Raw genomic sequence first — 9,458 nt, forward strand, 5'->3', positions numbered from 1 at the left:
TAAATCATTCTTTAGCTCAAATCCATTAACCCGTTGTCATTCTTCTCAACTCAAGGTCATCTCACCATTACAATTTGAATTTCCTTTCTCATTTCATGGTGTATCACAGAGTGTTTTTTTATCCATCATGGTATCGATTTCAATCAAGAAATCCTTTGTAAATCAATGTCGCCCAATCATTTTTTAAAGTTTATATATGTACAACGTTGTATATTCCATATGAGGAATATATGTTATACTGTCAATACTGTCAACATCCATCATGTCACTTTTGGGATTTGAACTTGGGTGGGGAGAATTCCATTCATCCGTCATGTCACTTGTGGGATTTGAACTTGGGTGGGGAGGATTCCATTCCTATATATATATATATATGAACTTAATGGCAAACCTCAACCGAACCTTATCAGAAAATTAGAATTTGAATCGAACATAATTGTTCTCGAACCCGAACCTGAACCATGTGATAGCTATGGCGTTGGGAGGATTGAATGTTGTGAACTTAAACCTGGTAAATAAATATTATATCCTTTACTGGACAGATTAGGATAGGTTAATTGGCATTAACATTCCCCAAGTGCCATGTATGATAATCTTTAAAACAAATTTGGAAAACTCTGCTGCTATAAATTTTGCTTACAATTATTTAAGCTTAAGTAAATCTTATGCACTCATGGAAACCATTTTTACTGAGTTACCAGTGAATGACATTAGGTTAACAAATCCAATGCTATCTTATCACAGACATAAATAATGAAGCACCCTTCCAATCTATGAAATAAGCAAAGACATTTTGCAGACCCCCTTTTCCTCGCAAGCTTTATTTTGCCAGACCCTTTCCAAGGAAAGGAAAATAAATGAACTTCAAAGCTAAATCACTGCAGCTTGATTACACAAGTTGTCAGTTTCTATTCAGGAACCCCCCCCCAACAAACCTCCTCAGCTTATCAGAGCCCTGAAAAAATGAAACACATCTAAAACCTTGGAAAAAATTTCAGCAACTGTTTCTCGAATTGGAAACATCAGTCAAACACAGACCCTGGATTGCATGTTTCAGGTGGCAAAAGGCTCAATGAGACCCACATAATGCAGCAAATCTGTGATTAAACCTTTAGAAACTGACAATTAAACACAACGACACGAATGACAATTGGAAAAAATAAAAACTTCTAGGAAGTGAGAAACCCTAACAGCCCTAATAGTAATTACTAATTTCCTATAACAACAAGCTTCTGCTCACTCATTCCTCGCACTTTCTACAAAAGCAATTGAGCAAGGATTTCCCACTGCTACAAAAAGCATTTTTATTGTGTTCCAAAGCATTGGGTGCATATTTGGTGTGGTTCCAGCAAGAAGGCAGCTGTGGAAGGCAAGAAGACTGCTATGGGCTTCCTTATCTTCAGTGAGGACCTTGCTGTTTTACTTTTTCCGTATCAATGGCTTCTCAAAGTGGTGTTTCCCTTCCTACCACAACTCCTCAACCAACCAAGTAAAATGACTACAATCCTCTTTGGAAGCACGTTAAAAAAATTGTACAAAGCCCCGATGGGGTTTCACAAGAAGGAGAGTGCAATCTATGTCACAAGCCCTACAAGGGTTCTTATATTGAGAAATGTAACTAGTATCAATCTTCATAATTGTAATTGAGTCATGACGTAATGTATTTGTCAAAATAAAAGAAATTTTTATTGTAAACGAAAAGAAATTTTTATTGTAAAAGAAAATTGACTTATTAAAGCATGGGTTTCATGCTTGGGTCATTGCTCAATAGGTCAAAGCACCCATTGTGTGCTCTACGATTTTTGTATTGAGTCAAAGTCAAAATCATCATGTAAAAGACCCTTCTTGAGCTCATTGTATCAAAGGAATAAAATTATATTGATGTAATTTGGTCATCTTCTCCACCTCCATCAAGTCAGCCTTGCCTCATATCGAGTCAGCTTCTTCAACAGTCTAGTTGACCTCATGAAGGGACACGTCCACCTTGTAAACACTATATATAAAGGACCATTCGACCTTGTGAAGATTAACCAACTATCATCTATTCAATCTGCAATTTCTATTAAAAAAAAGGAAGTTCAAAGAGGCATAAAAGGAAGAGCTACCTATGAAAGAGAATGAAAGAAGAGGACCGAAGTTTGCCAATATAAGTGCAAGACCGAAAGTTTTGCTAGTATGACTGCAGGAGCCGAAAGTACAGTATGGCAGAGAGGGCCGAGACCCATGTACACTCATGTTCTTGAAGAGTTGTTTGATGTTGAATTGTGATGAAATGAACCAGAAGATGATTGATCTACTTGGAAGGCCGACTTGATGGATAAAGGGAGCACTGAGCCATTGTGAGCACATTAATAAAATAGAAAAGGACTATTCAAGAAGTATATGATCAGTAGCCCAATTTGGAGGATCAACTTCAGATTCGTATACCAATCATTGAAGCTTGTTGGAATGAGCCTAGTTACAAAAGAAAACCTACAGTGATAGTCAAGAGAAAGTAGACCAGCTTGAATTCATCAAGTAAGCATTGTTTTGTTCTTTATGTCTCAAATCTAAAAATGTCTTCAGATTGCAAGGAGAGCAATAAATTCAATAGAAGACAGAGGTATGTAATTTTTGAGGTATGTATAACATGTTCATTTGAATCTAATGTCTTAGGAGCTTGTATGATCCTAGGATCTGCAAGATCTCTTTATATCTAGGAGTTGAAACCCTAGATAGTACATATGTAAACCCCATTCGCTTATTCCCTCTTAGAAACCCTATCTCATAATGTCTAGGGTTAGTAAGTAATATGGCAATCCTTGGCAAGAATGAAATTCAATGATGTATAGATTTTGACGTAATGCCCCTAGAGCTAACTAAGGGTTGTACTCAAAATCCTTTGGAATTCATTCTCTAAAAGAGTGATGGAAACCCTAGATAATCATCAGTCTATTGTTCTTGTATATTTAGGTTGTGCTTGTCAAATGAATATTGCAGGTATATATCAAGAATGATGACTTGGTAAATCGAGTTGGATCCTTGAATAAAAGTCGACTCATATGACCATGAAGATGTTGACGTGATTTAGAGGGAGCCCTTCAATAAGGAAACCCTAGAAGGTTTATAAAGGAAGCAACTCAAGGTATGTAAAAGATTTGTAGTAAGTCTTCTTCTTTAAAAGGTACAATCATTTTGAAATTTGCTTTGCATTACTAACTCTTTCATGTCTAGGATTTGCTATAGAATCATTAAGATTCTATATTGTTAGGGTGACTAATCTCTAAATTAAATCAACCCCTGTCACACATTCTATCTTTTGTTTATTTTGGTAAAACCCTAACCTTTAGGGTTCACTGTAAAACCCTAGCCTTTTGATGCTTAGGGTATGATGAATCCCTAGTCTACATAGGGTTTGTTGATGAAGTCTAGAATATATAACGAAATCCTAATCTCTTGATGTTTAAGGTTTGTTAATATGAATCTCTAGCTTTTTAGGGTTCGTTATTGATGTCTAGGATATATGATGAAACCCTAGATTTTTAGGGTTTGTTGAATTAGGGTTTATGATAAAAACCTTAATGAAAGATCCTAGGAATGAAACCCTAGGTGTATGTGCTTCCGTATAATTAAAACCCTAGTTTAGTTAAATCGTTGAATATCTAACATTGAGGATTTGATGTTTGTATCTAGTGTTTACGACAAAAACCTAGTAGAGAATGATATAAGTTTCTAGGACATGATTAATGAAACCCTAGATATAAAATGCTTTCATTATAATTGAATTTAGTTGCTAATGTCCAAAAGTTTAGTTTTGATGGTGGACTTTAGGGTTTGCAACGAAAACCCTAGCATAAATGGATGTGAAATTCTAGGGTATGAAAGACATAACCCTTGTTGACTGTGGACCAAACTAGGTTTAGGTTTTATTTCAATGCTTCCATTGTAATAACACGTTAAACCTATTTTAACTTCATGCTCCTGTATATTTGTACTTGGTTGCACTCGTTGTTGAAGATTTGGAAGTACATAATCTTCAAGATGTTGAAGATGTTCACCTACCTCATAATTGAAGATGACTTGATAATGAGCATAATGGAAAGAGGGAGTTGTACAAATGGTAATAGATAAGAAAGAATGATGTTCCTAAAAAAATGAAGCTTTGAAAGGTTGAAGTTCTCCGATGACATGTTGATAAAAAGAAAGGACACTGTGTGGTTGGTAGAATGAAGTTGGTGGTCTTGTCCTCTAATCAAGAAGAAGCTTGGAAAAAAATAAGGATATATCTTCTCAGTTAAGAGGGAGGGCATATTGTAACAGCTATAGTAAAAGACCTTGAAGAAAGAATGAGATCAAAGAATAGCTAAAGCACTACAGAATCCAGATGATTGTCGATTTAGATGTTCTGGAAGAAGTGTTGAGGCCGAGTTTGGTGCTGCTAAAAAATTGTAGTAGGAAGCTTCCGACGAGATATGTTTGGATAATATGATGATAAGAATAATTAGGGACCCTAGCGGTTTGTGCTAACTTGTATATATTTGAAAGTTTGTTACTAATTGAGGTTGTAAATGCAAGTGGATCTCTCCATAAGAAGGTTGAACATTTTGAAAATTTGAAGCATGCTTGGACTAGTGGATACATCTGATAGGGAGAGATGAAGCATCTTGGGGCAACAAGATGCTTCGGAGGACATATGGTCAGCCTGTGATGATGTCTAGATCCAGAAGTAGGGACGGTATTGTTGGTCTTATGGAGCTCCAACCTTGGATATGATACCTAGATCCCTGTGGATTGGTGTTAGAGTTGAAGCTTGATGGTACCTATAGTGGCAGAAGCTTGGATAACACCCTTAGTCCCAACCGGACAAATACCTTGGTCAAGCATATGGTCCATAGCACTACATGTGCTGAGGCTCTTCATAGAACATGTCAATTTGGGTTCATCCTTGTACCTATGTGTGCAATTATGAATACCTCCCTAGTCAAGAGGGAGCGTTGAGAAATGTAACTAGTATCGGTCTTCATAATTGTAATTAAGTCATGATGTAATGTGTTTGCCAAAAGAAAATATATTTTTGTTATAAACGAAAATTGACTTAATAAAGCATGGGTTTCATGCTTAGGTCATTGGTCAATAGGTCAAAGCACAAAATCATCATGTAAAAGACCCTACTTGGGCTCATTGTATCAAAGGAATAAAAGTATATTGATGTAATTTGGTCACCTTCTCCACCTCCATCAACTTAGCCTTGCCTCATATCAAGTCACTGAGTTAGCTTCTTCAACAATCTAGTCGGCCTCATGAAGGGGCACGTCCACCTTGTAAAGACTATATATAAAGGAGCATTCGACCTTGTGAAGATTAACCAACTATCATCTATTTGATCTGCAATTTCTATTAAAAAAAAAGGAAGTTCAAAGAGGCATAAAAGGAAGAGCTACCTATGAAAGAGAATGAAAGAAGAGGACCGAAGTTTCCCAGTATAAGTGCAGGACCAAAAGTTTTGCTAGTATGACTGTTGGAGCTGAAAGTACAGGATGACAGAGAGGGTCGAGACCCTTGGACACTCATGTTCTTGAAGAGTTGTTTGATGTTGAATTGTGAAGAAATGAACTAGAAGATGACTGATCTGCTTGGAAGGCTGACTTGATGGATAAAGGGAGGTCTTGGTCTAGGTCAAAAGGTCTTGGATTGTCTCAACTTGATTTGATTCTACTAAAGGAAGAGTTTGACTAGGTTTTCCCCTTCATAGGGGTTTTGCCCTGGCTTGGAGCCTATCTCTGGTGTTTTTGTGATCTTCTTGTTTGGCATTTGTCTTGATGATGAAAAGAAGATAATAATAATGATGAAAAACTAATATAATCACAAGAACTTGTCAAAGTATAAGAGCAATCAAGTGAAGCGAAATCAAACTATATACTGCCCTAGATTTCTCAACATCTTACACAAGATAGAAGGCCCACATTTTGCATAAAGGGGGATCTAGTGTTAATGTTTGGCCAGCTTCAGCAGACCAAACTGAAAGGGTACAATATGTTCAAAGGTTGAACAAAAAGCAAGATCAAATTGCTGGCAGCAATACTCAAGCTCTAAACATTGAGCCATGTATTGCCCATGAAGCAAAGCAGTCACCAAAAAACAAATTATCAAAAGCTCCAACCCTGATCCAAAATAGTATATTGATTCAAATGCTTTATGCTCAAAGAAGAGAAGAAGTTGAGACGAGAGAGAAACAGTTCTTCCAATTAATGATCCACTGGTGAAAATGAAACTTGTTCCATTTTTCTTGAAGAAAATAGAGATGAAAATGGATAAGCTCATGTTATACTTTTGCATATTACTATTATTATTATCTAATTTTAAGGTCACGGCCAAGCCAGACACCAAATTGGTGTATGAGACCCCCTTTTATACTTTTGCATATTACTATTATTATTATCTAATTTTAAGGTCACGGCCAAGCCAGACACCAAATTGGTGTATGAGACCCCCTTGTTTGTGGGACAAGGGACCCACCTCCGCACATATGAGACCCCCTTGTTTGTGGGACGAGGGACCCACCTCCGCGCATAGGAGACCCCCTTGTTTGTTGGACTAGGGACCCACCTCCACGCATCGATTTGAATGCTAAGTCTACGAACAAATACATACTCTACCCCCTCTGGTTTTGAACCTGTGACCTCTTAGGAGGAAACACATGCTCTTAACCATTGGGCCCACTGAAGCTGTATAATAAAACTTAACTTTTAGTTGTGTTTAAGAATGGTCTTTTTCCACAACTCGTTAGAGTACACTAGGTAATTCTTCCCAGGGTTCGTTTGCAAGGCACATCTCATTGCCTGTGGGAATCAAACCCATGACCACAAAGTTAAAAGCCCTCCGCTTTACCAACTGAGCTAAACGAGCTTTATATATAACCTTATCTATAAAGGCTGATTTTGAACATACAGGCTCATTTATAAATGCTATTTTTTATCATAGCTGATTTTGGATATATAGCATCATTTATAAAGGCAGTTGTTGGAATTTGTGTAATGTAAGCATCTATGGGAGTTCTCAGTTAATTACACCGAAGGTGTCTCTTTGCGGGGTTGTTTCCTCTTCAATTGCCATTTATTTCTATCATTTTAAACGTCTTCATCACGTGTGCTGTGTGAAAAAACAACTATTTTTTTAAACATTTTTATCTTTTGTATTTCTTAAATATCTCATTTCCCTGTTTCCAAAAATTTAGGGGTTACCATTCCATTCCATACCTGTTTTGGAAATCCGTGCCATTTCCATGTTTCACGCAACTTAGCTGCCAATTATTGCTTTCGATTGTTCTTAAGTTGCGACGTTTAAATAGACAGGTCATTAAATTCTATCAAGATCTACTTAAATGTCAAGCACACACAAGATATGGATCTAAGGATGCAACACCAGCAATTTTGCATATTCATATAATTAACTCAGCATAAGCTTTGGGATTAAAATTTTGAACCTGAAAATTTTACTCCACAGATTTCCAGTTTCACTGGATTATCATTAAGCAATTTCTGAATCGTAAACTTTAAAATGAGACCATGGGCGGTGAAGTTTGTTCAGAGTAACAGAAAACACTAGGCCTGACCAGGTGTCAACTTACGGTATATATCAAAGGTATAGGATGTGGAACTTGAGGGTCGAAAGACTCGCACAATCACAGAAGTATACCTCCAAATCGTTTTTCTATATGTGAATCAAGACAGTACGAAGCTGGGAATAGGATCAAGGGGTGCGATTTGAGATTTGACTATTCAGTGTAGACACACAGGTTCCCCAGAGTATATGCCCTGGCCAATCTTGGTAGGATAATTCAGAACACTGGAAGCCCAGGACATCGTCTTGCCTAACCGAAGCATTAAATATGATGAGGCGTAAATCTTGACGGTAGGATTATCTTTATTCCTTAGGTAGACTGGGATTGCAGAAAGAGCATATATGATGAGGTGTACATCTCAAGAGTAAGATTTACGTCCTTTCAATACACAAGAATTTTAAAAACGTTATATAAGATTTAAGCATAGATCTGGCATAGATTTATTTTAAATACAGATTTAACATAATCTAATAAGAGTCTAAAAAATCTAATTTCCAATTTTTTTTTCTATAAATTTTTCTATGAATTAATAGAAAAAATTACAAATGATACTAAACTGTAGAAGAATGAGCCTCTCCACTCAATAAGATGTAGAAATTTTTTTCTTATGTGCAAAGCAGGAGCTCAAATTCAACTCCCAGCTCAGTAGGCACCCACATTTTCGTCGACTTAGCAGGTCTGCACCTGCCGGTTACAAATTTCCAATCATGACAATATATCTTCTTAAGATTTCACTCCTGGTGGGGATAGAACAGGATTTCCTTTTCCTGTCGAGTAGACCGGAATTGCAGGATTTCCTTTATGTGTTGGGAAACTCAATGCAGAACTGCGAGACAATTGGATTGGGGCGATAGCCGGTCAAAATCCACACTGTGATTCGATATAAATCCGCAGATAAGGAACCCTATTACACTTATTTGAGCGCCTGCGCAGCTAAACAATAAATTCATCCAAAAAAAAGAGAGAGGAGGCTGCAACCCACTTGTCGGAACCCCTAACAAATAATCAAATGGGCGGGCTAAAACCATTGCGTCTAGCTTACAAATAGTCATGGAGTGGTAAGTTTGATTGTTTCTGCCAAAGAATATAGCATTGTTTGGGCAAAGCAGTATTTACTCTTTCCGGCTTCTAATCAATTTGCCAGCAAAATTACTTGTAAATCTAGCATCAAGTCCTTTTAAAACTATATAATTATCATATCCTCGTCTGGACAGCAAAATATGTGCAGAGACATGCAAAGCAGTATTTACTCTTTCCGGCTTCTATTCAATTTGCCAGCAAAATTACTTGTAAATCTAGCATCAAGTCCTTTCAAAACTATATAATTATCATATCGTCGTGTGGACAGCAAAGTATGTGCAGAGATGTCTGAAGACTCACCTTGAGGTCCGGTGTCGACGAAGAAGTTTACAAATCGCCTTTATTCATTGTGATTTCGCAGCCTCCCAAGTTTTCTTGCTACTGCTCTGTATTGCTTTTGGTTCGGGGTTCCGTTTTCATGGTATACCGAGCTGTAATTTATTCTTTTATATACTTTTATATCATAACAGTAAAATTGTTTTAGATTGAATTTGAGGAATCATTTGGGGGTTGAAGTGAGGGTTGGAGGTTAGAGCGCTGTTAAGGTGTGTGACTTGCAGTTTTATTTTATGTTTTTTTATTATTATATTTATATTTATATTGAATTTGTATTTGTATGGAACGAGTTTTAAAAAAATACAAAGTTTAGATAGTGGTATTATAGTTTAGATTTGAGAATAATGACCATTTATGAGGCTTTTATGGTTTTGTTGTGAATATTTTGTTTTATATGATTTTTGTTTTTATAATTGTGTAATTGGTATGCGGTGATTTTAGG

The 9,458-nt window shown here is 36.7% G+C and overlaps 1 protein-coding gene across 2 annotated transcripts in view; it reads right to left on the reverse strand.

The window, feature by feature from the left end:
• Nucleotides 1-9,130, reverse strand: part of LOC149201616 (uncharacterized) — a 159,568-nt gene extending 150,438 nt beyond the window's left edge. The window contains exon 1 of one of the 2 annotated variants that reach the window (XM_089402967.1): nt 8,981-9,130. The gene's annotated coding sequence lies outside the window, so the exon portion shown is untranslated. The remainder of the gene's footprint in view (nt 1-8,980) is intronic. The other variant, XM_089402966.1, reaches the window with a different exon arrangement.
• Between the last annotated feature and the right edge of the window lie 328 nt (nt 9,131-9,458).

Source organism: Pinus tabuliformis, chromosome 2_1, assembly GCF_031772625.1.
Source record: "Pinus tabuliformis cultivar Carrire ecotype Pingquan chromosome 2_1, CPIR1, whole genome shotgun sequence".
Taxonomy (NCBI): Eukaryota; Viridiplantae; Streptophyta; class Pinopsida; order Pinales; family Pinaceae; genus Pinus; species Pinus tabuliformis.